Below are 27,916 nucleotides of genomic sequence, written 5' to 3'. Positions count from 1 at the left end.
ACCATTGCTAGTACCAACCACTAGTGTTTTCCTTTTTATCTACAAGGACTTCGCCGCCCTGGGCTCCTAAGTGTATGAAAGTATGGCACGGAGCGACACAAAGAATTTTAGAGCACCCGCCGCGGGATTCGAACCGTCGACCTCTGGATTGTGAGTCCAGTGCGCGGTCCGATTGATCCACACGGGTGGGACAATATCTGCATATCACATATCTGCACGTAAACATATTTACTTAGAATCTGGTATAATCGTGTACTCATATTTCTGCAGTGCATATCCAGTGCGCGGTCCGATTGATCCACACGGGTGGGACAATATCTGCATATCACATATCTGCACGTAAACATATTTACTTAGAATCTGGTATAATCGTGTACTCATATTTCTGCAGTGCAAATGTATTAATTTTTATTTCAAGAAAATAAAACACCACACAAATATTAAAAAAAATGCTTTCGGAAAAAAACGAGAGAAATAAAAAATAATCAAAAAACATGTAACATGTAAAACCATGCCGACTTCAATAAGAACAGCTCACGTAGCAAAATCACTCTCAAGCAGCGCTCTCTCTATTTCCCTCTCACGCAAGAGAGCGCGAGAGCTTCCATTCATCTCGCAAAAGCTTTCGCACAGTGTAGTGGGGCCGTTCGTCAGCATCATCTTCTTCTCGCTCGCCTCTCTCTCATCCGTCGTGTATCCATTCAGTCGAGTACGATCGTTGACCGCGTCGAGACGCCTACTCCCGGTTTGTCGTCATTTGTTCCGCGCGGTTCCACACCACCTCTTCACCAGGCCGAGAGCACTGCAAAAAAAGGGCCAATGTTTTTGTTTTGGGGCGAAAGCTTCGTGAAAAAGCTTCGTCGTCGTTAAGGTGACACGCATTACGTCGCGCGTTAAGGTGAAACGTGTCAGCAAGTGACGAAATTTGCCAGTGTTTACTTTGATTATATCACGCATTGAGTTAGGGGGAGCCTTCGTAGACTGCTCGCGAGCAACAATATTGTATTGTTTTGGGTAGCTCGCTCGTGTGCAGCGCAAAGTTGGGGCTCTACTGGCAGTGTTGGTGCACGGGTTGTGCGGGAATGTGTTTGTGAGATTGCGCACGGGGCACCACCTCATTAAAAAAAAATCTCGGCGCGAATGATTGAGGAAGTGTCTGCGGAGGTGTGCCAACCGACGTATTGGTAAATGAAAGAAAAACAAAAGCGTTGAAAGGGATTAGCGAAGAGGCACAAAGAGAAGAGTGCGGGACAGCTGCAAACATACATAGGCGTAAAGGTTAATGCACAGTCCGTGTAAATCGGTATTGGTAAATACGGCGATAAAGGTGTCGAGCTAAAGGTAAACATCGCCGTCAGTCGAAGGCAAAAAGATAACAGCAAATAAAATAAATTTGTATTCGTCGTCGCCGTCGCCGCGAGCTGTTGACGTACACAGTTACACTCACCTCTCCGCACGAAGTGTGGCGAGCGAAGGTATGTCACGGAACGAGGAAGCAAATTCAGCAAGGAAGATGGCTCACGAAGAATCGTCGTCGTGCTAGTGCGCGTGAGTGATTGCTCATCGCTCGCTCGCTCACCGCTCATAGCTGAGAGAGCGAGCGCACATGTCGTATTATCGATTTCTGAGCAGCTGGTAGAAGAGAATTCCGTCGCGGCCTACTCGTTGTCGTCGTCGAGGTGGCTCTTTTAATCGCAGTCACTATCGCTCGGTAGCCGTGTCGCACTCTGCTGGTGGTGGTCCACACTTCTTGGCCCGGCCTAACAGGTTTTCGGTTGTGGTGCGTTGTGTTTTTGCTAGTGAGGCGCCTTCTAGGGTGACATCTGCGTGAGCTGTCAGATTTTAGATTTCTATCAGTAAATTCACGAAAAGATGTTCAAAACCGCTGGTTGAAAGAAACAAAATAATGAAAAATCTGTTTTAAAAATAAAGCGCGAGGAAGAGACGCGCAAAAGTGAAAGGCGAAAAGGCGAGTGCAAGAAGAAGCAAAATGAGAAAAACAACCGCAAAAATTGTGTGAATGAGCGTATCGAGCAGAGGAAGTGAGAAAGAAAAAAAAAACATCGAGTTCAAAAAATAAGAATAAAGAGTTCTTAAGGTCGGCGTTGTTAACGAAATAAAAGAATATAAATTTGCCGCAAGCGGAGAAGGGGAAGCGCAAGGTTAAATGTCACCCTGGGAATGAAGTAATTTACGGGTGGGAAGTGTCACTCGACAGAGCGGGACGACACCGCGGTGAAGTTGGTGAATACTGTGGATGCAGCTTAACGATACGTTGCAGCAGGCTGTGAAATTCAACGTTTGAGAAAAGGTAAAGCCTGATCTACAATGGCAAATCGCAGAATGTTGCGACTGTCACTTTTGCCCCTGTTTACATTCATACTTCGATGTCAGACAGGACTGACATCTGGATCAACTTGATGAATTTTTTCGCAAGAGTTTGCGTAAGTTTGATGTTGATGAGGCTTAAGGCAGGTTTCATGCGTTTGAATGTTAAATGCCTCTTTCCGTCCGCTGGCCGGCAGCAAAATTATGGAAAAGTAGACGGATCGTCGACTATCATTAAACATCCAATTCTATAAGACAATGTCTGTTTTCTTTCAGATTTCTAAAATTCATCGGAGGTCTCACAGGCTCAAACCTGTCATTCTCCGGCAAAGCTCGCACTGAAACGTCATACAATTTTGGCAGCAGTCGATACAAAAATGATATCAAGATATTTCTAAATCATTATCTGGAAAAAGTGTTTTTTTATCGATTTGGTGTCTTCGACAAAGTTGTATGAGTTGATGAGAAGCATGCATAAAAACATATTATAAAAACATATTTTATTCATTCTTGAAAATTCAATAATTTATCAAATTAGTGGCGATTATTCTGTCCACTAACACAAAAAAAAAGAGTTTGACCTGTTCAATTATTTTTTTTTCATTTGTAAGCCTTTAATTATAATTTCAATTGCTCCGATATTGATTTAACGACCATAAACAGCAATGAATCGCAGAGCAAATTTACGGCACTTGTCCCCTTTTAATTTTATGATCCTGCTGCACATCCTATGAATATTCCAGTTATGGAATGCGCACAACAACCCTTGCCTCAACCTGACAGGTGATTTAGGGGTTATCCATAAACCATGAAAAAAATAAATTTCTATGCATTTATTCGGCATGTTTTTGATTAATTTTTATTGTTTTTTTTCCTTAAAGTAAAATAATACTATAAACTGACAGTTCTTACGTGATTCCTGGATGCCCCCTTCCCCTATAAACCTGATACCTTAAACGGGACCAAAGACCTCCCCCGTCGATCGGTCGGTCAACCTTCGAGTGTAATAATTTCAAACACGTTGACGCGACATTTGCAGTTTACGACCCTGGCCAAGTTGCGTTTATCACGCGCGGTTCAATTTTCGAATTGCTACAGCCAAATTGTCGCATTTCGGTGACACGTTATGGAATGTCATTAGGTTCAGTTTTATTGTATGATCGTTGATTACATTTTCGTAATGTTAGGTGAATTTAAATTTGTGGGCTAAGGTTAAACCCTCCGTCAAGTTCAGACAGATTTTCCATTTTTTGCAGTTTAACACGAAATAAAGTTTTAAAAACAACATCAAACTGAATGATCTCACCAAAACTTTCATATAAAGGATTTTTAAGAAATTATTTCAAGAATTTTTATGTTAAGCTTTTTGATGAAACAACTTTGAAAATCTGCCAACCTAGGTTCTTATCAATAATAAAGTGTAATTATGCAATTTTTCAACACTGAATAACCGATTGATGGAAGAATATTTTGCATTGTCTTGCACCCGTACAGCAACAAACCTTTGTGATCAGATAAAAACCTTTATAATCTGGCAACCTTGCCTTATGTTATGAGAACTTTTGTTAAAATTGCAAAACTTTTAGAGATCGGATTTGGAAAGTTGATGAAAGTAACTTCTGGACCTGTTTTAACCTACTTCGTTGTATATCATTTGATTTGTGATTCGATTTAAACAGTTAAGATTTAGCAACACTGCTTATAGTCAAGACAGGTCAAGACTACCTAGGAAAAATTCACGTTACTTTTTAAGGTTGAAGTTACGAATTTAGGAAGAATTCTGGAAGAATTTTAGCCTATGTAATTAATTTTGATGATTTCGACGATCAATGCCAAATTTTTGGACAAAATCGTCTTTAAAACTTCAATATTTTATTCACACACTAAACTTGTTTAAGGAAAAAACGCGTCACAACCGTAAAACTTTTGTCAGTTCATAAAATACACAAACAAAGCTTTCAATCACCGCGAATTCGTTCGCTCGTACACAACCGCTCCACAGACACATCAGATGGCAATGAGATTTATTTTGCTGCTCAGTTACGACCGAAGCAAAACATGTTTGCATCTACCTTAGGGACTTCAACTTGTCTTGACTTTGTTTTAAAGTTATACAGTTTTTTTGTGGTTTACATGCTTTGTGTATTTTTTCTTGTTTTTTTTTAACCAAATTATGACATTTTCAATTTAATTGAATAATTTTGTAATTTTGCTCAAATTAAATTAAATCACTACTTTTCTTCACTTTTCTTAAGGTAAAAGTGAATAAAAAGTGAAAGTTGATGCATGTTTTCTTTCCCTCGTGTGGAATTTGTTTTGAACGGTGGCTAGTTCGCGATGAATGTGTTTGTGAACGCGCATGTGGTTTCGTTGCCAACAATGAATGAATTTGGTATGACAGATCGATTTGGAAGCTGGGTTATTTAAAACGCAGCTGCTGATGGTTACTCAATGTTTAGGTCAAATTTGACAAAAAAGGAGGTCGTGAAATTGATTTATTTATATATTTTTTGCTTTGAGTTGGCAGATTTATTTGAAGTGATCAAATAATACAGAACCATTTTCAAAAGTTTTTTAGGTATATTTTTTCAAATTTAGTGCAACTGCCACTCCCGTCACAATATCCCTTTCAAAGTGTTGGCACGCCACACATTAGCCGTATCGAACTAGAAAATCTACTTTGCTGCATCGGGCCGTCCCGATTTGCACGGTGCACTGGTCACAAATGCCCCCTTCTCAGGTTTGGTCGAGTTGGCCGGTCGTTGCTGATAATTGTTTCCACCGCTGATGATGACCAGTTTGAACCAGAAGCTGCTCGAGTGTTTTGAACTTGAGCTGGCCCGATCATGATTGCTTGTTGCAGTTGAAGCCGGGCTGAGCCGGCGTCGGTATTGCCGGTTGAGTTGTTCACGGTGAGGAGACACAATGCTGTGGGGATTTGGAGTTATTGATTGCGTTGAATTTAGACTAAAACTAAAGGATTTCTCAAAATTAATTGGATTAAAACAAGATAAAGCTTGAAGTAGATAAGGCAAAAAGGGCTCAGCAAATTAAACAAGTTTGAACGTTATTACAGAAATTTTATGAAAAAAACATAACACAAAATGAATACCTTCAACTGAAAACATCACACCGTGGCAAACATATTTCGCATGACCCAGTTTATCTTTAGCAGCAATCAATAGGCTGGGGCGGAATTGTGCAGCCGGTAAATGGCCAAATAATAATAATAAAACACAGATAACATCAAAGCCAAACGATGCCAACGGCTGCCAAGTGTTGCCAAAGTTGTCAGGTTCAAACACTGCACTGGCTTCATGTAGCTGTCCTCTCTGCTCGAAAAAGAAGCCGGTGTTTTCTGTTTTTGGGACATCCTTGCGATGAGCGTGGGAGTTTAACTGTCAATGTATACAGCAGTTGGTTGATTTTGTGGAATTTAAGTTTGAATATTATTTATCTATTTTTTTTATAATTCAGTTTTCTTTGTAGATTATTTTTATTCTTAAAGAAAAACTAAAATTAATGCAAACAGATATGTCACAAAATCGATCTTCCACAATTCCCCCTCTCATTTATCAGTCTGCTATCCGCTCTTCTATCGAAAGCCGGTCCCCGGTGGCTTCTGCTGATTGAAGTCTCGGCTCGATGACCACCGCGCCCAGAGGTGGTCCCCCCCATGAGACAAGATAAACGACCTGCAATTCTTGTGATTTGGCTCGAAAAGTGGGTCATGTGAGCTAAAAATATGACATTGGTAAGCCCCTTTTTTCTCTCTTTCCAGCGATTTTCTCTTTACATTATAGGGCATGATTGTGAGAAAAAGGGGGAGAAGAACTTAATTCTGATGGCACAACGAACTCTATCTGTCATGATGACAGCACCTATGATAAATAGCTTCTAGATTAGGTTGGATTTGGCTTCAACCTTGAAAAAAGTTTCGAAACAACAATAAAACTGACACCTTTTTGACCTAAGGGTTCATAACCGGATTTTATGTGCGTGGGCCGTCCAAGTTGGACCTTATTTGAATAGAATACAAACCTGTACAACAAATAGAGCTTGATGTTTTCGCTTTTAAAATTATGAATAGGTTACTAACGAGCAGCCATTATGGCAAAATTTCTGATGAACAATCGATCGTTTATTCCAAAATAGATTGCTCTAAATACTACGGAGCAGTGCCATTTTATATCCAAGAACTTTGCAGGCTCAATCAAAAATAATAATAAAATATAAATGCCCACCTAATAAGCATCAATTTTTCGAATGACGATGTCTCTGATAATATCGATATTTTTAAATATCACTTAATATTATAAAAAAAAACTGTGATTTTCTATTCTTTTATTTTGTCTTAAACTCAGGGATTTGAAATTCCAACTTAACCTCATTGTCATTATCTTATTGTCCACATGTGTCTTAAAAATTTATGTTATTTTTTAAAATATAAATAAATAAGATCATTTTTTTTTATACACACAGCTTTATTTTTGAAGTCAGATATTTCTAAGGATCTAATTTGATCATGAAGGATAGATTGAAAAAGGATAGAAAACTTGCATTATTATTTAAGAAGCAAGACTTTAATTTTTTGGAACTGTTTATATTTGAAGAAGGGAAAAGTTACTGAAATATTGCAACCATTTTTTTAATAGGTAAAATAAAAAATTACAAAATATTTCAGAAGTAGTATTTTTAAATAGAACCACGAATATTTGAAGAATGAAAACATTCACAAAACCATTACGACAGTCAAGAATAGCTTTTTTTAAACTTAAAAAAAATATTTTAGGGGTCGAAATTAACCTCATTGTTAGGGGTCGAAATTTTGTTTTTTAATTAAAAAAAAAAACTTAAAAAGTATTATAGAAAAAAAGAACGGCTCATGTTAGAAAGAATGGATAAACTCACAAAAATATTATGACAATCAAGAAAAGGTTGTTTTTTAAGAATAAAAAAAAATTGTTTGCAGTCAAACTTTTTTTTTTTTCAACAAACTGCTCTTGTTTGAAAGAGTAAAAAAACTCACAAAAATATTATGACAAATAAGAAAAGGCTGTTTTTAAAAATAAGATAAAAACTTAAAAAACATTTCAGGTATGTTAAAGAATGGAAAAAAGTTACAAAAACATTACGACAGTCAAGAAAAGGTCGTTTTAAAAAAAAATAAAAAATGATTTAGAAGTCGATGTTTTGAAAATATCTGCTCATGTTTGAAGAAATGGATAAAACTCACAAAAATATTATGAAAATCAAGAATAGTTTGTTTTTTTAGATAAAAATAAACCGATAAAATATTTTAGATGTCGAACTTTTATTTCAAAGAACTGCTCATTTGTGACGGAATGGAAAAACTCACAAAAATTATATGACAAACAAGAACAGGTTGTTTTTAAAAATAAAATAAATAAATTCTTAACAAATATTTCAGAATTCGAACTAAACAATGGAAAAAATCACAAAAAAACATTACGACAATCAAGAAAAGGTTGTTGAAAAAACTTTTAAAAAAATCTGAGGTCGATTTTTTACTAAAGAAATGCTCATGTTTAAAAAAATGGAAAAACTCACAAAAATATTACGGCAATCAAGAATAGGTTGTTTTTGGAATATTTTTTATTTTTTTGAGAATTCGCCTTTTTTTTTAAGCTGCTCATGTTTGAAAGGATTGAAAAACATGAAATATTACTACAAAATATTATTACAAAAACTAATACTTTTGTTAAAATTGGAACATTTCTAAAAAAATGGTTCGGAAGTTTTTCTGTTTATTTGAAAAAAAAAATATTACTAATGGATGGATAAACTCTCAGAAAAAAATCAGGTTTTTTTGTAAGATAGTATTATTTTAAAGAATATTTCAGAAGTTTATATTTATTATTATTTGTTTGATTTCTTCACATTCGACCTTTTGTCCATTCGACTGATGTCTTTCGACCTTTTGGCATTCGACATTTTGTTGCACATCCCATTTTTATTTATTGTATTTCTTTTGGGGGCCTCCTCTATGACCAAAAAAGCCAATTTGTGCCAGTGGTTCACCCATGCAAGGCTCCATACAATTTTGGCAGCTGTTTCTATAAAAAGGTGCATACATTTGAAAAAATCTGAAACTATTGAAGGATTTTTTCTGATCGATTTTGTGTGTTCGACAAAGTTGTAGGTATTGATGAGGACTATTCAGAAAATTATCGGTACAAGAAAAACAAATTTGTGCTGATATTTTTTATTAACTTTTTTTTACAAAATTTTAGTTTTCCGAAATCCATAACTTTTTTATTTTTAGATTTTTTTCAATAACAAACAAGACAAAAAACCTCAACTTTTGAGCCATATAAAAGTATAAACAATAAATTTACCGCCTTGTTATAATTTTTTTATGATTGAATTTGATTTTTGGGAAAAAATTAAATTTTACTTAGAAACTTTTTTGACTTAAGTGTGTAATGGAAAATTAATTTTGCAATCGAAATGTATTTTACAGATTTTGCACCGTTTTCAAAACATGGCCCTTTCAAGTTGAATTTTAACTGAAAAATTCCAGTTCCAGTTGAGCAAGCTGTATTCTTTTCAGGACCATAATACATACTAAGCTATTTGGTAATCTAATTTTTTTGATGAAAATCCTTCCAGATTAAAACAGAACTCGGTCACTTGGCTTCTCAGTTTTGCAAAATCACGTCTATCTCCCCGTCAGAATCTACTAGGCCGCCACATCAATTCAATCTCACCAAGCAGATGATGATTAGCAAAAACAAACAAGCCGATACGCATTACGCTCAAATCGGACGAAGATGACGCTGCCGGTCCACCCCAGACAAAAGATCGCCGGGTCGATTGTATAGGAGGGAGGCGGGTACCGCAGATTTTCTGACCCATTACGGGGAGGCCGTCGTCGGCCACACTTTTTGTGCCCTATGAGGGAAACTTTCCGTGATTGATGACAGCAAAACGTCGTGGATGCAGGGCAATTCTTTTAGTACCTTCTACACTATCTTGTGTGTGTGTATACACAAACGCAGAACTCATTACGGAACCACTACCCCCGCTGCCATTAGGGCGAGGTTGAGGTCAACGTAATATAAACAGAACGGACTTTGGAGTCGGAGTCAGAGCGCTCGCAGAGATTGTGAGTCAATTGTGTGTACGACACAACTGGAAGTCGCGCCAACACGTGGAGTCTGTAACGTCCGTAATCGATTCCACTTGAACTATTGCAACTTGGAGAGATGAGTGTTGCGAGCTTACGCCATGTAAGTGGTTTGAGTCATGTGAAATTAGTTGTTTACATTCAGATTCTGCTGATACCTTTTTTTGGACTCAAATAATGACGCCCGAGAGTGAAATTGTCACGATTAGGATTGAGAAGATTGAGTGTAACACCGAGTGCATAATGCTCTCGAATTACAGATTAACGAACAACAACACAAAATTGTGATCAGCTAAATTTAATTGAACTTCTTAAAACTCGTCTTTTCTTGGTTTCAGGATCGATTCCCGTTATTAAGACATATTTTTGTATAGTTTTTTTGCATGGAAATTTTTTTTTTAGAATGAACCTTAATTAACCTATTATCTTGTAAAGTAAATCTTTCCCAGTTCCTGAGGGGAACACCCGTGAAGAGTATCGGGGCCGGCATTTACAAAGCGGATTCAGTGGCAGTTTTTTGCTCAACTAATGTCAACATGTTAAGGTTAATGTTAACATTCCATAGGTCGCCTTCCTAAGGTGTCGTGATAAGGTCCAGTTTGTGACGATACACTACCTTCCCTTTACTAAGCATTACCACTAGGCTACGTGGCTCGGTCCTATCATCTTGAGTGTCTCAAAATCTGTACAAAACAACTTTTCATGTTTTGCGACTATAGATGGACTACCTCAAACGAATCCTGCAATGCTTCCAAAAATCATGTTAGTCGACACATCGCCCCAAATTGCAGCTCATTGCACATAGGGTAGTCCAATTTAGCCCCAAAACAAATATCGATTTCCGGCTGGAAGGTTGCATTCGTTAGCAGCAGCATTTGCCAAGGACGCCACACTGTACACGTGCGTGTTTGTGTGTGACGCCAGGCTATGAATTTAAACTATTTGTCAAAGTCAAACAGAACTGGGCGCACGTAGGTATGTGTGACGAAGTTTGTCGTCGCCGTACGCACGTTGGACGTCGTTCCGCCTTCATTACCGGGACAACACGAGGTGTACGGAAAATTATCATACCTCGGCAATGTCAGCGACCTGCTGGTTGCCACCGGAACTACTGTGAACTATTGAACGGAAAAAAATCTACAGCTGTCGTGAACTTTTATTCATGGCATCGTGAACATTAATTCTGTATGTTTAATAAAACACTACTCCTGATACCGTTAATTCTCAGTGTCCTGAAACGCTGTCAGAACAGGGTACTTCAGGCTAAGGTAAAGTAACCGATGACGGTTTGGCAAGCTCTGGCAACAAACCAACAATCGACCATCTACCCTACCACGCCATCTTTCAGAACGCTGCCAGATTGCGTTTGGTTATCATTACGAGACAGCGGCGCGATGTGTTGACATTGGGAGGAACTACGGAGAGGTACAACTCTCGTTACAAGTACGCACACACACGAGAAGCACCCCCTCTTTGGAACATCATTAGCGTACGTACGTAAGATGATGAGAGGGAGGTTAAGTCAGGAAGAGAGCGCCACGGTGACGATGACGTCGTCTGTCATCTTACAGAACCTACTACACCCCATCCCCCTCCACCCATACGTGTAAACAATGAAGATATTAAAAAGCAGTGAACTGCAGCTGCTGGTATAAAGTGTGGTGTGTTTGCAGGTTGTGAATTTGAATATGAATTGATGCTTGCCAAGAGAGACACCAGCAAGGTTTGTAATCACTGAGGGATGCAGTCTGACAAGACGCCAAACTGCATGCACAGAGTAAATTGACATTGCATGTAAAAAGACAGCGAGGCTCGCGGTGGATTGGTGATCGGGTTGAGAAGCTGCATGGTTTCGAATTTTGTCTTCTTAAAACGCATTTTATTGAATGTGAGTGAGCTAAATGTGCTCTTGTTACCCATTTTTTTTCATGTTTTTTATTTTTGAAATTTTTACATCACCCTTTCCAAACCATCAAAACAATCTGTTCACTTTTAAGGTGAAGCCACGGATTAATTTCAAAGAAAATTAATCCTCACTTTAAAATGCTTTGTACTGAAGTCAATTTGACGAATTTCTGCACCAAAATCAATCAGCATGTGCCCGATGTTGCCTTCTTGAAGCCACTGTATGAATTTTTGGTCTAAATCAAATGTGTTTCAATATTTATATAATTTTGTGGTACAATCATGGAAGTCCTAGTTGCCAATCATTGATTATTTCCATAAAATTCTATTCTGAACAACTTGTTGAAGAATTTTGTCAAAATGTTGACAGCGACGTTTAATTTATGCGTAGGTTCCTCGCCTTTTTGCTACTGGTGAAAAAACAAATATTCCTTCCCAATTGGGTCCTAAAATAAGCTTAGATTGCTGATATTATTGTTTACAGCGATAAAGCTTATTTTTCTGAGTACAATGACCCTTTGTACGACCACAAAGAGTTTAAAATGGATTTTTAAATCAATTTTGAAAAATTAACCTCGCGGTCCTTCTTGACAGAAAAGCTCCTACTTGACAGCTCGTTCCAAAGGGACCATAGTTGATCCATCGAAAAAATGTTGCCTTGTCAAAAAAAAATTTGCATTAAAATGAAAAAAGGTGATCATAAATAGTTTTTAATCGTGTTTTTTACCGTTGTACATAAAAATTGACATAAGGCTTTAGTACCCAATTCATCCGAGACTGTATTGGCGTAGCCTTGGAGCACAGTGTGGAAATTTACGTTCCAAGATATTTTTGATTGTACCGGGCAACGGTCAAATTGTCTAACAATAATGAATTGGTATTTTTTATGTATCTGCACATAAATGTAGGTAAAACATCATTCGAGCAGAAACTTGCAATAGAAAACACTAAAGACCTGGGGGTCGTTAAATTGGATGGTTGGTTTCATATTGTACATCGAAAAAAAATAGAAGCTTATTAAAAATTATAATCATCAAAATTGTTCAACAAGTCGAGCGTGATAAATTATTGCGCAGAAAAATATCAATGTTAAAAATTTCTGGACAAGTAATAACAAATTACACATTTACACCACTATTTTTTTGTAATTCAGAATTACATAATTGAATTGACAAATTTGATAGGAAGATGTAATGCAAGATTACGTAATACCAAATTACAATAAATTGTATATCCGATCTCAGAAGAGGTATAATACTGGACTACAAAAACAACACCAAGTAGAACTATAAATATGGCATCAAAAAATTAAGTATGTGCTATTTCAAAATTGGCTATGTTTGGTTTGGTTTTGTTATCAATATCACCAGCCCCTGATATGACGGATGTTTTTTTTCTGCTTAGTTACAATTTTTGAAATTTGGCTTAAAAAACGCATGACTTAAAAAAAATTATTTGATTCAAAACTAAAATTTGAAATTTAAAAGGACTTGAAACTTATTGTTTCACCTTTTTGAAATGTTAGTCGTGATTTTAAAATTCAGAAAATATTTTTTCAACGGGATTTATCATTTTTTATGTTTAATATCGGATCAATAGATTCCAAGAAAGCGTCGATTGAAAGATGGGGTGGGGTAGCACTAGAAATATTTAAAAAAAATGTAAAGATTTTCTCAGATATTTGCTTTTTCAAAATAAAAAAAAAGAATTTTGCAATACAAACAAATCTTATAAATGTGTATAAATAAATCAATTATCAAATATTCTCAAGAGAACATTTTGGTTAAAAATTTAATTTTTTGTCAAAAAAATATTTTTGAAAAAAAAAATTCGACAGTTTTTTAACTTTCCATTTTCAAGACCTAATTATAATGATCTTGAAAACAAAATCATCACAAACTGCTTAAAATGCTGTAAATTTGAAAAGCTTGAAATAAATTTAACAATGGTTATGAGCTTTAAAGGGTACACAGCAACCTAAGAAGTTGTTGTCTTCTTATTTAAAAAATGTCAAACTTACGGGCCTAACCCTGCAACAATCTCATTGTAAAAATAAACATGCATTGTTGTAAAAACGTTTTGTAAACAGTACTTTAGGGTTTGAATCAAAATTGTTTCGATAGTTTCCGTAGTTGTGAAGATACTAAAATGTCTGTAACAAAAATCTTGGTGCAAAAGATCTGCTTGATGTGTACCGTTAAGAACCATTCAGAATGCTTTCATGGCCGATTGCTGATAGTTTGATCAAAAAAACTTTCGCATTGAATTGGCAATTGGATAACCATTCCGATGAATCGTAAATTTGGATGATCTGGCAACGCTGCCTTGAATTATTGATATTTAAATAAAATTTGTATAACTTTTCAAAGTCGAAAATTGGTAGACAAAAATTACTTTGAACTTTTTGCTTCTGATGTGACAGGTATTAAAAGGACATTTTTGCTGAGTCATTAAGTTTGATTTTCTGGCAACACTGGCTGCAATATTAACACTTAAGTGGAATTTTTAGTCTTTCAAGATCAACGATTAACGATTGACGATGAAAATTTGTATTAAAGTGACTTCCTGACTAAATTGGTGATAGACATTTTTTCCGGGGGGTATCATTTTTTTAAATTTGGCAACACTGTCTTTTTAGGTCTGTACTTTAGTGAATTTGGATGAAAATGACTTTTTCTCAAATTAATTTTTACATTATTGGATTGACTTTTCCGAAAATTCTCAAAGGCAACCTAATTTTGGCAAAAAATAATCTCAGGATTATTAGAAAATCCTCACCAATGTTCAGTTGGTGGCAACACCTTATTGGAAAACTGACAAAAATGTGAGGCAACGACTGAGTAATGTGTAGTTAAAGTCAAAAGGAAACCCTAATAAGATTAGTAATACCTTGACCTGCATTGATTAAGAGCAGCACACAAAGGAGGTTTCCCCCATCCGGATAATCCCCAGAAACTTAACGAATGAAACTGCTCCCGACTGCACAACCTTGACGAAATAGTGACAAAGAGGTGAGATCACGCCGTAAAATCAATACAGCACATTTCGTTTGTGTGAGTTTTAGATTCTTGGAAGTGCCACTAAAGTTTGCCCCGGTATTCTGCATTCTGAGCACGTTGCCAAACTCATTTGGCACGAGCACTAAGAAGCCGGAGGCTTCAGAATAATTTAGTGGAGAACGAGCGAATCACCTAGCAGGGTTGCTTTTTCCTGTTTTTGTTTAAATGCTTTGAGTGATTACAAAGTGTTCTTCAAATAGTAATACGATAAACTAAGAGTGGTCAGCAGGGCCGTAGCCAGGATTTTTGTTCGGGGGGGGCTTGGGTGCAAAAATTCAAGGAGTATAAAAATCAGCAAAATCATTTATACCATCACTTGGTTTGTGGTATAATTATTGAGATGAATTGTAAAATTGTAATGTAATGTATGCAAAAAAGTTTTCAAAGATTTTCATATTAAGTTTTCAATGTCTTTATTGAAGAAACTCCTTCGTCATTTTTTTTTTCTTTATTTTAACAGCTAGTTTGTATTAAAGGAGTAGAGAAAGTGTTTTTTTTTTTACATTTTCTTGAATTGTTTAGTTGTAATCCAATTTCGTGATAAACGTCGCTAAATTTAAAGAAAAAATTTAAAGAAATATCGATTTATCTAACCATAAGTATTATGTTTTCTGTATTTTATACTGAGAGAAAAACCCACGAACAAACTGGTAAATTTGACCTATTAAATTTTAAACCGTCTGGATTTTCTTTTTCAGCTGTGTGATAATTGTGATGGTTTATCTGACATTTTTCATTTTTTCTAGCACAACATAAAACTCATAACTGAAATATTTGTTTTTCTTAAAATTGTATAAACAAACATAAACAATGTTTTATTTTAATTGTAATTTTAATGAAATACAAAAAAATTAAATCGTTGAAATTTCAGCTTCTGAAGTGTCTCCATCGTAATTGGACGACCCTATAGGCCTATAATGGATATCTGTTAATAAACAGATTTGAAGAAAAAAAAAATCAGTGCCTGTGTTTAATTTTAATGTGTTCAAAAATATAGATAAAATGTATTAAATTAAATTTTAACGCCAAAATATTCACTGGAAGAGTTGTTAATAATTCATATGTAACCATTTTTAAAATGCATATGTAACCGTTAGAATTTTCCTCGATTGCATCAAACATTAAAACGATACATGTTTAACTTTAATATTCCGACTAAAAGCCATTTTCAAATTCATTCCTCATTGTACTCTGAAAAATTGGTCCAGAATTTGAGCAAAAATAAAATTTGAAAACATGACAAAAAAATTTAATCAGATCTTAATTCTAAAGATAATTTTTAAATAAAATTTCAATCTATCGTTGCAGTGCTGCTTATCTTCGAAATTAAAAAAATATATTAAATTAAAAATAAAATTTTCTGATCGAATAAACGGTTAAATTTAAACCAAAGAGTATCAAAAAGACATTATTTAAGATATCCAGAGTCAAAATATTTAAAAGTCTATGAATTCATAGAAATCATTCATTTTTTATCGATAATATGCATATTTCGTTAAAACACAAAAATTAACATTATCCAATTTATTGAAAATAGTGTACAAACTGTTTAACAAGTATTTCAATGAAAATAATATAACAGCAACATCAAGCAAAACTTGTATTGTTCTTATCGTGTAAAGACTCAGAACCATTGGAGATTGATCTATTAGTTCCTGAGACACATCTTCTTGAAATAAAATAAAATATACGATAAAAATTGTAAATTGTAACACGATTAACAAATTTAAATCTTCAATTCACGTATTTATTTATTTTGAAATAACTGTCAAAACTATATTAATTTTTAAAATAAGTTTTGATAACCAATATGATTTTTCAAGATAAAGGGGAAAAATAATGTAAATTGGCTGTGGTGCTTCTAAAACAAAAACACACAAATGAAATCCTTTTTTTTGTGTTTCTGGGATCTAATCATGTTGAATAATTTAGGATTGTAACCATTTATTAAAATCGATGTTTGTTCAAGCAATATCTTGACTATGGGAATAAAATCCTGCACATTTTATGGTTTAGAAATTTTATATTTACGAAACCTTGCTAAATTAAAAATAAAGAAAACTTTATGTAAGAATTCATAAATCGATTAGTTTTATCCTGTAAATCTAATCTTAGTCTGCACTAGAATTCAAACATACCATTATTCGAAGCATCAAAAAATTAAGATTATTAAAACAAAATTTATTGAAATGATTGAAAATTATTTTTTGAATATCTTTATTTAAAAATGATAAAAAATGTTTTTTTATAATTTAAGGATTTTTTTAGTTGTAATTATTTTATAATTTTTTAAGTTTTTGATTTTTTTTTTCATTTTTGGAATTTTAGATTTTTTTGAAATTATCATGTGTAATTATTATCTTAAATTTTTGTTTTAAAAGTAAAAAATACTTTATGTAAGAATTCTTAAATAAATTAGATTTTTCCTGTAAATCAAATCTTAGTCTGAATTTTGCTACAAGAACTATACTTTACATTCAAACGAAATTTTTAAAAAATGTCCTGTAGTACGGAGACTCTTAAAACTCCATAAAAAAAATTCAAGAAACGGTCAAGAAAAGGTTTACAAAAAGACTTCTCTTAAGCGGTACGCAGCTGAAAAGGAACAGAAACAAAAAGCGTCGTTTGATATTTCTTCGGGTGCAATATGTGTTGATGAGATTTTGATTTGTTTATTTGAATGCGACTGAAAATATAGTTTGAAAATAATGTATTCGCTTAAATAATATTGAAGAATTGCCTCATGAAGCTGACTGTCAAAACGCTGGATCTTAAAATGCTGAAATAAGGGAAAAGCCATTACAATATTCACTTAATTTTCTGGTAAAAATAAATAAATTTAGGAATACTAGAATTAAAACATAAAAATATTTAAAGCATCCAAAAATTAAGATTGAAAAAACATAATTTATTGGATTTTGAATAACTTAATTTTAAACTGATATTTTTTTTTAGTTTACGATTTCTTAAGTTTTAATTATTTTATTATTTTTTCAGTTTTAGATTTTTTAATTTTTGGAATTTCAGATTTTTTGATATTATTCTGTTGAATTGTTATCTTAAATTTTTTATGTTTTTATTATTTTTGTCTTATACCAAAAAATTTGAAATCAAAAATTATGAAAATTTAGTAATTTGAAAGTGTAAAATTTTTAAATCTTTAATTAGCCGTTGCGAATATTATTCTGAAGTTTATGTCACTAAACTCTGACCAAAGTCGAGAGGGTTAAAAATCAAAACTATAAGCTATGGTTTTATTTTTTTAAAAGTGTTTCAAAACACACTTTAAATCAGTACAGTTGTTTTGCATCATTAGTTTTCAAAATATCTAGCTGATGGCGAAATGCTTTTTTCGTGAAAAAAAACTTTCCACGGTTCCGCGACATGTTACAAAAATTATAAATATTTTTAAACGAGCCCAAACATGTCGTATATGATTATCAAAGCAGGAAAAACATTTCATATTTGTTTTCCGAACCGACCTGGTCGCTGGTCCTAAAAAGACTTAATCGAAATAAGTCATTTCCATTAAAATTGTGAAGCTATTTATTTTAAAAATATTGTATTTGCTCTCTGTTTTTTGGTCCATTTTAAAAATGTGGCAACATAAACTTTGGAAAATATTTACAATTGATATTCAGAAATAAAAAATAAAAAAAAATAATAAAGAAATTTTTAAATTTTCAAAATGCAAATTCTAATCCGAAAAATCCAAAAAATAGAAATTAAATAGTTCAAAATGAATTATTGATCAGAAATTATACAATTTGAAAATGATGTTTAATTAATTTAATTTCAGAGTTTTTGAATCCAAGCTTAAATTTTTTTAACGTTTTGAATATTATTATCATTTTATTTCTTCCTTTAAAAATCGCAAGCTCATGCACAAAGTTAAAAATTAGTTGATAATAAGGATTCACTTAGTTGATATTCCGATTTTTGATATATTTAATAAAAATTGGAGATTGGCCACGGTGGAAACTAAAAAATGTGACCAAAAGAAAGCATTTTGGACGAGTGGTTTCGGAAAAAAGGTTTACGAAAAAGTAATAAAAAAATACACACAGATATTTCTCAAACATTTTTCTCTAAGGTCTCAGATATGTAACTAACCATATTCTTAAAACCAAAACGATAAAATTAGAATTGTATTTCTGATAATAGTCGAAATTCACTCAAATGTTTTTCATATTCAATGCTTTCGTTTTTGAAAACAAAATCTAAATATTTTTGAGAAATTATGATAAATTTTGAAAAATGTAGAAAAAAAACATTTGTTAACTGTTTAAAGGTTTTAATGCAAATAAAGGAGGGCTATTAATTTTACAGTCCAAATTCGACTAGCCGAAGCCTCGATTATCCAAAGTTTCGATTATCCGAAGTTCGAAGGACTTCGGATAATCGAATCAGGAACAAATGAAGTCGGCATGTTTTATTTGCTTGTTTTTAACATCAAATTCGGCATCTGCAACCACATTTTAGTTAAATATGAACAAATCTGGTGTTTTTTTAAAGGTCCAATACACCAAATTTTCAGTTTTTGCTTTTTGGGTGTTTTTTAATACCCCTGACGGTTTCAAAAGCACCCAAAAAGCAAACACTGGAAATTTGGTTTATTGGACCTTTAAAAAAAACACCAGAAATATTTCTTGACCTCCATTTCGGCCGTCACATTGAATCCAAAAATTCTAAATTATTTTATGGTTCTTCAGGGGTCATACTTAAGCTTTACAATCAAAAATAAGACAACAAGATCTAAGGATTTTTGCTGTCCCTATTCAGACTGTAGTCCCGATTCGCCCCAGATGACGGTAATTATTTCTATGTAGCCCCTTAGAGCAGTCCGCTCGGAAATTGCTATTTTCGAAGGTACTTTTTAGCAAAAAAACCCAAAAAAATAAGGTGTCTTCGGGAAAGTTTTTCCAAATTTAAAGAAGATATTAGTTCTAAAAATTGGTAAGAACTGGATAGTTTTCGCGCCTTCCATTGATTGGTCAAAAACTGAAACAGTTGCTTTTCTCCATACAATTTGACGATTTTGCCCAAACTTGGTGGTCAGTGGTCAGAAAAAGCTCAAATTTTGGACCTTAGGCTAGTGATGCGTAAATCTTTGATTTCAGGGGATAGCCCCAAGTAAGCCCAGATTTGGACCATCCTAACCAATGTAATGCTAAAAGTACAAGATAAATGAGATGTTACTGAATGGAACAATGTTAAAATCTGCAGCTCAATTTTTAAATATTGGACAGGCAAATTACTTAGTTTGATCAATCAATTCTTGATTCTCTATCTTACAAATTATTTCTGGGAAGAGAACACACAATCATTGATTTGAGATTTTTTTAAGGTAGTACAATTTAAAAAAAAAATTGGAAAAATTTCGGGGGGGGCTGCAGCCCGGTAGCCCCCCCCCTGTCTACGGGCCTGGTGGTCAGCACTTAATCGAAATTCAGTACGGACTCCATATCGTCAAGCTATAATCACCAATTAGTTACTTGCGTAAACGCTTGTCCTCTTCGCTGGATATTTAGCACCCAATTCGTGAGCACGTTCAAGGTTGCAGTATAGCTTCTTGGCGGGTGAGTAAGCGGTTCTTGGTAGAACCAGAAACCGGATTCGATCGATTTCGATTGCCACATTTGCAAAAGCTATTTGTGTAACCTTAAACTCCACCGGAATCGTTCCCTGTGGACGTGATATTTATGCATCAGATTGACACTTTTTCAATGCCCCGATACGCCATTTGGTTTCCTCGAATTACGTCACAATTGCTAGGGGAAAAAATCGTAATTGAATTATTCTCGTTCAACCTGAACCAGAGCTCGGAATCTTTTGCCAATCGTGGGCTGATTGATTTCGGGGTGGATTTTCCGGGAAATCTCATTCATCTTTGGCTCAGGTGGGGCTGAAACAGATATTCGTTTTCTCACTTCGCGAATTCGACACAATTTTCGTGGTGCTTTTGGTGTTTCCACCTTGGAGGGAAGTGGGCGAAATTGAAGCCTTATTTTATTCGTAGATCCGCATGGCGGGTAAAGGTTAATGGAAATGTGGTGTTACTTGGTGAACATTATATAAGTCAGATATTGAAAAATTTGATTAAAATAACCTTCTAAGCTTTTTCTCTCAAAAGGTTTTTTTCTGAAAATTATGAAAAATTGTATTTAACTGAACCTATTGACGTAAAGCGATATTCGGTACAAACCTCCCACTATCAACACACAAACCCTACCAGGGGTAGTGTGGTACCAATACATCATCCCCGGTGTCGACGACGACCAGCCTGCGACGGCGCTACCGCGGATCATGCGGTGAAACACGTGCCCTCGGCGAAAAACTCGCGTTGAACAGCACCGGTGGGAGGAAGCCGCCGCGACGACGGCCCGGAACGACCTGTGACGACGACGACGATGATTGATTGCTCATTTGTTTGGCTAACAATCGTGTCGGTCAGGACGCACAGGACACAGGGCTGCACACCTTGGGCCACGTGTTGCACGTGGGTGGAGTTGTTTGCAACTTAATCCCAAAAACCGCTCTAGTAATCGAATTGGGTGCGCAAATTGTCCAGATTGATGACCTTGGCGATCTGAACCAGAACCTGGACGGGTGTTCCTGAAGTCGCCTTCTCGTAGGAAGAGGTATCTTTCGACATTTCAGAACAACTTCATTTATGGTTGATTCTTATTCCTGTATTTCAAACACGTCGTCGAATTTTGCTGTCCATTCTGTATCGTCACCGTGTATGCTCAGAGCTTGCGAAACAAGTTTTGCAGATGTTTTCTTTGTCGAGCACAAACATTCTAGCCAAACGAGGGGGAAACTCGGTCTGTTTGGAATTCAGAACCATGCGGAACTAGTTTAGTATCGGGTTAATGTGGAAATATTTTTGAATTTGTATTGGCAGCCGTGAGTGTTGAGGCTAAGAAAAACAAATTGAAAAACAGACAATGCTTTGTTTTGATTATTTTACTGACAGATGTAAGAAGGATTTTTACTGATACTGATTTTGAAAAAAAGTGCAGATGTTTACGTTACACATAACCAATATGACTAATGATTTTACATAAAGCTATCCAAATCTGTCTAAATGACAATGTTCATGTTTATTAGCAAAAACCAGTAAAAAGCACTGAAAGAAAATGAACGTTATTTCCATGATGTTTTAATTTTTTAAAGATTCAAAAAGTCAAATTTAATGGACCTGGAATTTCAATTGTTTTAATTTCATGAATTCGTATTTTTTGGTATTTTTTTTTTAAATTTCTGAATTTATCAAATTTGAAATTTTTGAATTACCTAATTTTCGTTAATTTTAAGATTTTCTACTTTTTTTTTCTTTAAATTTTAAAATTTTATCAACTCTTTTTTTTATTTCTTGCATTCCTTAAATTTATTGATTTTTTTATAATTTCCTGTATATCTTGAAATTTTTAAATTTCTTGAATTTCTTGAATTTCTGGGTTTGCTTGGATTTTTTGTTTTTTTTTTTTTGTAATTTGTTGAATTTATTGAACTTGTTAATTTTTTTTGAATTTGTTGAATTTGTTGAATTTGTTGAATTGGTTGAATTTCTCAAAATTTCTTTATTTTTTGAATTTCTCAAATGCCTTGAAATTCTGAAATTTCTTAAATTTCTTGAATTTCTTAAATTTCTTGAATTTCTTGAATTTCTTAAATTTCTTGAATTTCTTGAATTTCTTGAAATTCTTGAATTTCTTGAATTTCTTGAATTTCTTAAATTTCTTGAATTTCTTAAATTTCTTAAATTTCTTGAATTTCTTGAATTTCTTGAATTTCTTGAATTTCTTGAATTTCTTGAATTTCTTGAATTTTATGAATTTCTTGAATTTCTTGAATTTCTTGAATTTCTTGAATTTCTTGAATTTCATGAATTTCTTGAATTTCTTGAATTTCTTGAATTTCTTGAATTTCTTGAATTTCTTGAATTTCTTGATTTTCTTGATTTTCTTAAATTTCTTGAATTTCTTAAATTTCTTGAATTTCTTGAATTTCTTAAATTTCTTAAATTTCATAAATGTCTTGAATTTCTTGAATTTCTTGATTTTTTTTTATTTCTTGAATTTCTTGAATTTCTTGAAATTCTTGAAATTCTTGAAATTCTTGAAATTCTTGAAATTCTTGAATTTCTTGAACTTCTTGAATTTTTTGAATTTCTTGAATTTCTTGAATTTCTTGAATTTCTTGAATTTCTTGAATTTCTTAAATTTATTAAATTTCTTGAATTTCTTGAATTTCTTGAATTTCTTAAATTTCTTGAATTTCTTGAATTTCTTAAATTTGTTGAATTTCTTCAATTTCTTGAATTTCTTAAATTTCTTGAATTTCTTGAATTTCTTGAATTTCTTGAATTTCTTGAATTTCTTGAATTTCTTGAATTTCTTGAATTTCTTGAATTTCTTGAATTTCTTGAGTTTCTCGAATTTATTGAATTTCATGAATTTCTTAAATTTCTTAAATTTCTTGAATTTCTTGAATTTCCTGAATTTCTTGAATTTCTTGAATTTCTTTAATTTCTTAAATTTCTTGAATTTCTTGAATTTCTTGAATTTCTTGAATTTCTTAAATTTCTTGAATTTCTTATATTTCTTGAATTCCTTGAATTTCTTGAATTTCTTGAATTTCTTGAATTTCTTGAATTTCTTGAATTTCTTGAATTTCTTGAATTTCTTGAATTTCTTGAATTTCTTGAATTTCTTGAATTTCTTGAATTTCTTGAATTTCTTGAATTTCTTGAATTTCTTGAATTTCTTGAATTTCTTGAATTTCTTGAATTTCGTAAATTTCTTGAATTTCTTGAATTCCTTGAATTTCTTGAATTTCTTGAATTTCTTGAATTTCTTGAATTTCTTAAATTTCTTGAATTTCTTAAATTTCTTGAATTTCTTGAATTTCTTGAATTTCTTGAATTCTTGAATTCTTGAATTCTTGAATTTCTTGAATTTCTTAAATTTCTTGAATTTCTTGAATTTCTTGAATTTCTTGAATTTCTTGAATTTCTTGAATTTCTTGAATTTCTTGAATTTCTTAAATTTCTTGAATTTCTTGAATTTCTTGAATTTCTTGAATTTCTTGAATTTCTTAAATTTCTTGAATTTCTTAAATTTCTTGAATTTCTTGAATTTCTTGAATTTCTTGAATTCTTGAATTCTTGAATTTCTTGAATTTCTTGAATTTCTTGAATTTCTTGAATTTCTTGAATTTCTTGAATTTCTTGAATTTCTTGAATTTCTTGAATTTCTTGAATTTCTTGAACTCTTGAATTTCTTGAATTTCTTAAATTTCTTGAATTTCTTGAATTTCTTGAATTTCTTAAATTCCTTGAGTTTTTTATATTTTTTGAATTTCTTGAATTTCTGGAATTTCTTGAATTTCTTGAATTTCTTGAATTTCTTGAATTTCTTGAATTTCTTGAATTTCTTGAATTTCTTGAATTTCTTGAATTTCTTGAATTTTTTTGAATTTCTTGAATTTCTTGAATATCTTGAATATCTTGAATTTCTTAAATTTCTTGAATTTGTTGAATTTCTTGAATTTCTTGAATTTCTTGAATTTTTGAATTTCTTGAATTTCTTGAATTTCTTGAATTTCTTGATGTTCTTGAATTTCTTGAATTTCTTGTATTTCTTGATGTTGTTGTTTTTTTGAATTTATTGAATTTCTTAAATTTCTTAAATTTCTTAAATTTCTTAAATTTCTCAAATTTCTTGAATTTCTTGAATTTCTTGAATTTCTTAAATTTCTTGAATTTCTTGAATTTCTTAAAATTCTTGAATTTCTTGAATTTCTTGAATTTCTTGAATTTCTTGAATTTCTTGATTTTTTTGAATTTCTTTAATTTCTTCAGTTTTTTTGAATTTATTGATTTTTTTTATTTTCCTGCCTTTTTTTAATTTATTCTTGAATTTTCTGAACTATGTGTGTATCTCTTAATTCCTTTTTTATTTCCAAAAACTATTTAAAATAAAAAAATCTTCGAGTTTACAAGTAATTGGGTAAAATTTGACATTCATTTAACATCGCTCAACGCGCATTATTTTTCATATTTGGTTTTGCTATCGACTTGTTTCGATGATGATCCAACGATCTTATTGTATTAGGCAAATTTTGTTTTGAATATCATCGTGATCAGCATTTCAGAAACAATCATTGCTGATTATATATATAACGATAAAAAAGTCCTAAATTACAAATGAAAATAAAAAAAAGCTTAGTAGTATGTACGAAACACATTTAAATTGACAAAAAGAGAAGAAAAAAAGTCGTTTTATTGGTATAAAATTATTCATTCCTCTTGTAATCACTTATTCAAGCTCATCGAAAGGTTCGTTCACACCGTTCGGCGGCAGGCAAAACCACTTCACCAGAAGCACCCCCCAAATCGGCCATTCACGATGAAGCTGCTAATTTGCTTCTTGCTTCCCCGCTTTAAAACGAATAATTTGCCGTGATTTGCTCGAATAAGTCTACCGAGGAAATAACCATTTCCATGTATGATTTAACGCCGAGCAACTTTTACTCTTTTTTGTTTTCGTTTCGCGAAATCGATTTATGTGTCATGTCTGTTATTTTGTTTTGTTTATACTAGAATTTAATTTGCCAGACAGTGCGCGATAGCTGCTGTTTGTTTATATTTCGCAATAATATAAAATAGTCCCATCATCAGGCGGACGAGTTTTCCATTTCTAATCGCCATTTAATTGCTTGTTGTGTGTAGTCTCAACTCTCAGAAAGCAAAGCAAATTTCCAGACTATTACTGATAATGGTCGTGACGATAGTGGTGTGGTCTTTGATTTGTTTAGGCTGGTCAAACAAATATTTAAAAAGTATAAATTTGAAAATATTACTTTTTCAGAGGTTTAACTGTTTGAGAAAAGTTATGTTACTTCCAAAACAATAGTATTAAATTATATTTTGGACCATCCTACTGTTTCAAGTTCAGTTACAAGTTACGATGTACTCGGTCCCGGTATGCAAATGAATTCGATTCGTTATAATCAGCTTTGTACAAAGTCCAGTAGTGAGCACTGTGACGTCAGTTGAAATTGAAATTAGTTCCTCATGTAGTTGTATAGCATTTGCAAGCAGATTTTTTTTATTATTGATTCTAAATATCTTATTTATTTATTTTTCTCTTTTCTTTTCAGGTAAGCTGCCAAACAGTTGTTTTGACAATCGTGAGTAAAATTTTTCTTCAACATTGTTAAAAATCGAGAAAATGTTTGCAATCCATCTTTCTCGGGGAAAAATCAATTAAAAACTTCCAATTTCACGCAATTTGCAAAAACAAACAAAACAAAACAGTGTCGTGTCCTCGCTAACCTTCGTGGAAGTCACGTGCGCCCCACCTCCAACAGGTGCCTCGTGGGTGGGCTTTTTTTTAGCGAAAATTGATCCCTGCGGAGACCACGGTACGTGACACACGCGGCTGTTATGTCCGTGGAGTCCGCACTTTGTAGCAGAATGACAACAGTGTTGCACCGCGGTCTGGTTGGATCGATATCTATGCGCCGCGGTTGGCATGTGAGGAACGTGCTCGAGAAGGAATTTTGCGGTGATGTCCATTTGAAGGGTGAGGGGTGAATTGGAGCATGCGGTGGGGCACGCCCAATGCACAGTGGGAAAAAAGGGCCCAAAAAATTACCGCAACATGATTTCGCGCAAACCATCAATTGCTATACACCAAAAGCTTCGTTTTTGCACCAGGAACAATAATCCGATGAAAAATCGCACTGCACGGACCGGTGGCCGGAGTACAGGCCACTGGAAGATCCGGATTTTTGGAAAAAGTGTCAGATTGTTCCAATTGTGAACTGATAAGCTTGAAGCCATGAATAGTCATGCAAAACAATCCTAGAATAATATTAAATACCATAGGACCCATCGGAACCGGTTCCACCGATCTCCGGTGGCCACATTCGGAACCGCATTAGGAAAAAGTGTTAACCATTAATGCGACGTATCAAACTTCTTGATTTTGGATGGCGACATGAGTTACACACTCCTCTCTTAAAAAACATGAAGTTGATATGTCGCAAGAGTGGTTTCAGGAATTTGCCAAAAATGATCTAGGATTGTTTTGCGTGACTATTCATGTTATAAAAAAGCTTATCAGTTCACAATTGGATAAATCTGACACTTTTTCCAAAAATCCGGATCTTCCGGTGGCCTGTACTCCGGCCACCGATCCGTGCAGTGCGATTTTTCATCGGATTATTGTTCCTGGTGCAAAAAAGAAGATTTTAGTGTATAGCAATTGATGGTTTGCGCGAAATCATGTTGCGATAATTTTATTAAATTACTTGAAAAATGAAAATGATTAAGAGCGAGTTTTTCACCGATGTGAAACAGGTCGTATCGAGGTGCTCCGATTTGGATGAAACTTTCAGGGTTTGTTTGTCTATACATGAGATGAACGCATGCCAAATATGAGCCCTCTACGACAAAGGGAAGTGGGGTAAAACGGGTATTGAAGTTTGAGGTCCAAAAAACATGAAAAATCTTAAAATTGCTCGCATTTCCGTAAAACTTCATCAATTCCAACTCTCTTAGATGCATTCGAATGGTCTTTTGAAGCCCTTCAAAATGTGCTATAGACATCCAGGATTGGTTTGACTTTTTCTCATAGCTTTTGCAAATTACTGTTAAAAATGGATTTTTTTAAAACCTTAATAACTTTTTGCAACAGCCTCAAACACCCATACTCCCATAGGTCAAAAGTTAGGGAATTTCATGGACTATAAGCCTACGGTATTAACTTTTTGGCCAATCGCAGTTTTTCTCATAGTTTTACGATTTTTCTATAACAAACATTTTACAACGTTAGTTTTTGCCCTGTAGGCCTCCATAGCGGCACTTTTTGGTCTCAATTTTGACATATTCGGAATCCTCAGGAAATTTTACATTAGATTGAGATGTTGGAATTTTGAATTTGATTGGAAAAAATGCCATTTAGAATTAATTAAAATATTATTTAGCATTTTGTCGGATTATGGGTAAAACAGGTATTCGCCTACTTGATACAGCATTTGACGTATTGAACACAGGGTATGAAAAATCTAACTTTTTTTTCATAAATGTTTTATTTAATTATTTTCTTTGTTTTCTTTGTTGTCTTTATTCATGTGTGGGTCTCGTGGCGCAGGGGTAGCGGCTTCGGCTGCCGATCCCGATGATGCTATGAGACGCGGGTTCGATTCCCGCCTTATCCACTGAGCTTCTATCGGATGGTGAAGTAAAACGTCGGTCCCGGTTTCTCCTGTCTCGTCAGAGGCGCTGGAGCAGAAATCCCACGTTAGAGGAAGGCCATGCCCCGGGGGGCGTAGTGCCAATAGTTTCGTTTTTTTTTCATCTCATGTATAGACAAACAAACCCTGAAAGTTTCATCCAAATCGGAGCACCTCGATACGACCTCTAGAACAAACCGAGCAGAATCTACAAATACTGCCTCTC

The 27,916-nt window shown here is 33.8% G+C and overlaps 1 protein-coding gene across 2 annotated transcripts in view; it reads left to right on the top strand.

The window, feature by feature from the left end:
* Nucleotides 1–539: 539 nt before the first annotated feature.
* LOC120421528 (uncharacterized) overlaps nt 540–27,916 on the top strand; it is a 133,256-nt gene continuing 105,879 nt past the window's right edge. The window contains exon 1 of one of the 2 annotated variants that reach the window (XM_052709247.1): nt 540–1,341. The gene's annotated coding sequence lies outside the window, so the exon portion shown is untranslated. Of the gene's footprint in view, nt 2,312–27,916 lie in introns of both variants that reach the window. The other variant, XM_039584747.2, reaches the window with a different exon arrangement.

This window comes from Culex pipiens, chromosome 3 (genome assembly GCF_016801865.2).
Source record: "Culex pipiens pallens isolate TS chromosome 3, TS_CPP_V2, whole genome shotgun sequence".
NCBI classification, from domain to species: domain Eukaryota; kingdom Metazoa; phylum Arthropoda; class Insecta; order Diptera; family Culicidae; genus Culex; species Culex pipiens.
Note: the sequence above shows the minus strand (reverse complement) of the source record. Positions and strands in the feature narration are given on the sequence as shown.